This window comes from Varroa destructor, unplaced genomic scaffold (assembly GCF_002443255.2).
Source record: "Varroa destructor unplaced genomic scaffold, Vdes_3.0 BEIS01000005.1, whole genome shotgun sequence".
Lineage (NCBI taxonomy): Eukaryota > Metazoa > Arthropoda > Arachnida > Mesostigmata > Varroidae > Varroa > Varroa destructor.
In genome coordinates, this window is record NW_019211458.1 from 4,344,650 (window position 1) to 4,348,540 (window position 3,891).

The window sequence follows — 3,891 nt, forward strand, 5'->3', positions numbered from 1 at the left end:
ATATATAATGAGATACGATACAATAAACGGTCGGCGAATTATTTATATATAAGCCAAGAGAAAACGACATTAATATTACACATTACCATTACCAATCACCTAAAATCACATCAAATATACCTCCTGTAGCACAAAGGTATGTTTGTTGGATGAACAATCACTACATAAAACGATTCTGTAAAAATGAACTAAGAATAACATTTAATAATAATAACGCATACAAGAAGAATCGGCCAGAGTCACTATCTAGCACGAAAACAAGTCTCAGGATTTTTGGGGAAAAAATGGGAAAAAAGGACAAGCAAAATTGTAAACCATAACAAGTTCTCTTCGCTTTGAAGCTGTATCCAATCCATAGTCAACAATTTATTACTGCCCGTTCCGATGAGAGCATACCTGTGAGACATACACATTGTTCCTTACTAACTATTCATCAATCGGCAGAGAATTTATACTTAGATTCCTAGTAATTTTCACAGTACAACCTTTACACAGTGAGAATCTAAATTGGTCTATTCTGTAACTAGTTTATGAAAACTTCAATTCTCTTATGTCTCAATTCTATGTTAATAATTTTATCGCAATAATCCACTTTCATTGCATCTTTTCGCAACCTTGCTTCGACCAATTAATATTTTGGCTGTTAGTCGTATGGTATTTTTGAAGAACCTTAAAAACGTTATCCTTCAATCTTGCCAGCTATTATAAAAATGAATTAAGCTGATTTGATTTTCTAAAAAAACATCTGTATCTGATCATTGATTATTCGACAAATAATACTTTTTCTCTTAAAAAAAATAATTATCTGGTATACCATTCAGACGAATCTGCCGGAAACAATAGCGTAATTAAATATCTTGATACTGAGAATCACTTTATTTCGCTTGAAAAAAAGTAGTAAGGAGGTAATGAAGAAAAAATGCATCTTTGACATAGATGAATAACAAATTCTAAAAAATATTAGGTCCAAATCTTGGCAAACTCATCCTTTTCCTGCTAGACAAATGGTTTTATTGCTGTTTGCAAAAGTATATGATGCGGAAAGAATATAATTACGACGGCAAACTCAGAGAAATCCATTTATCCAGAATCGTAATGGCCATTCTCTAACAAAGCAAACTCAAACAAAGATCAATGTGCCGCTTTTTTTCTTTCTCGCAAACTGCTACAAATACAAAATAATCAGTGATCTGCAATCGAGATACAGAAGGAACTTAATCTTTTTATTAAAAACTCGCATTCCAAAACACAAAATATACTTATATGGAAACTAGGACACTTTACATTCAAGTATTCCGTCCGCCATCATAAATTACCATCTATTATACAACTAAATCAACAAGTTTGAAAGAAGTCGCATATATATTGGACATATTTATCCTTCTCAGTCTTAAAGTATAAAACATTTTCGTGAAAAATGTCATTATTATGTATAACACGATGAAGAAAACAATAGGGGGCGCTCTTTTTAGCACTGCTTGTCTTTGCGATAGAACTTTTTTGGCCTTTTAAGTTTTTCCATGCTTGATTAACAGTTGTGTGTATGTAACCGTGCTTTATGAGCCCGTAGGGGAGAGGGGAGCTCAATACCTATTCAGTTGAATGTTAGGCAGGACTACGAATCATTCGCTCCATTTTTCCATTTTTATATCGTCGAGCACTCGGTCATGCTACACCTGGCAAAGGTCTTTGCAGGGATTCATGCAACGATATTGGAACGAAACAAAAAGAAGAAACGATTTCTGGGGATCAAATAGTCGTGGCGCTGTTTGCGGTTAGGTTTGTGGAAATATGACCATCCAGTAAAGATATGACCAATAACGGTTGACTCCTAAAGAGTCAGCATGTGAAAAAACCTCTGCTGCGACGATCACGGGATCGTCGTGTAAAGTCATCCATGTATAGGAACTGACGGTGCGATTGAAAGGAATAAAATTATAGAAAGATATAACAGAAAGTTAAAGGCTCACGAAATATTTGTGTTAAACTTAGTCCTTGTAGGCAATACTTGCTTTGATCATGATGAGATTGGACCAACAGCGATATATAAAGGTAACTAATAGATATATGCAAGGAAAATTCCTAGCCATTTCTTTCTACAATGTGGTCATGGTAAATTGTGTCGAAGTTATTTCAGATATTAAGCTTTACAAAGGCCGAGACTCGATGCTCCTAGCTGAAGGTACGCTCAGCAAGAATTTCGCAGCTCTTCCTGCGCCTTTAATCTCAATCTTGAGCACCTTACAACTTTTGGTTCTTGAGCCCTAATCCAGAAGTACTGCGATGGAGTTGTTAGATAATTGTGTGCGTCTTTGCCTCCGGACGCTTTACGCTTTTCTTTCCCGTCTAACCATTGGTTGGGTGAATATTTAAGTAATAATCTGCTGGCACAAAGGGAAGCACATTTTACCCATAATTCTGTTATATTAATAAAATATTATTTAAATAAATAAAGAGTTTACGCGGTCAGATACTTCAGGTAATAAATAAAGAAACTTCTGCCTCTTCTTATAGATTTGGATCCCAACCCAATTACACGTATTGTATCTATTCAAACAAGCATAAATTAATTAGATAGGAATAAAGTTTCAAAAGCTAGGTGATGACGGTATTGCAATCAGTCTTGTTTGAGTATGACGGAAAAGGCTTATTTATAAAAGTAAACAATATGTAAAATTAGTTTGTTGTCTCTGATTTAGAAGAAATAGGCATTCTTTTATGTGAACCACTACTTATTATACCCATATAATGTTTTAATTACAGCCATGTACTAGACTATTCTTGTTTATCAACTGTAAATGCTAAGTATAAAAAAGTAGCGACGCAGAAGTTAGTGGCCATCCACATGATGATCTTATTGAAAATTTGTTATTATTTTATTATTATTCGTGTGAGAATATAAACGAAATTTTCGAAGAAAACCAGCAAGGAAGATCTATCAGGCTCAAAAATTGCAAGAATACAAAAAAAATGCATGCGCTTTGTTCATCTCCGGGATTCTGTGCAGGAAATAGAAAGCGCCGTTGAAACCATCGCAAGCGTATGTCGATAATAAGTATGTGTACATCGATGATAATAAAACGTTTTTGATCTTAAAAAAACTGGGCTCGGTCAAAATACGTTTTGTAAAGCTTCGTACAGGCAATAATAAACGAATATAATGTTGACCTTTATCAGTAAGTTTCTACTACAAATAAATACATTGCTAGTGGTTTTAGTCTTTCCTAAAGGATCTGGAACTAAGAATTACATAAGGATTAATTATGCAAAAAGCATAAAGTTTTCAATTTTAACAATACAGTTGGACCTCCCATTCGGAGGCGTGCAGACACCGCAATAAAATCCTTCATTTTAAGTTTTGTGAATGCTGCTGTTGCCTACTATGTTGAGGGAGTGGGAGAGAAACAGTTAGTTAGCGCATATGTAGTTTACACAGCACCAAACCTCTTTTACCCTTCGGTCAAAAGCCCGAGGGTATTACACAGAGTAGTGAATGAATTTTGTCTGGCCATGTTGAATCCTCGACGGTGCTATCTCACAAAAACAGTAAAGCAGGTCGAATTTTCACCCCATTGTCATCATCATTGCTGATTCTCCGTTGGCCCTATTCGAAGGTCGCTATTAAATGATGCCACATACAGTGTTGTCGATCAGCGACTAAGTCCGTTGATGCACGCTTTAAACGTAGCGAAAAAAAAAATAGGGTCAACCACTGTAGGATGGGATGGGTTGGTACTAAAGTGGTGAGGTTTGCCTATCTGTCTAGGCTCGCGTGTTATGAAGCTAAAAACGGAGGGCTAGGGATAGGATTGTGTTAAACCGGGCACGCTTCGTAAACCGAGCGTATAAAGCGCACGTAACTTGCTCACGCCCTCGCTGCGCAACGCCGAC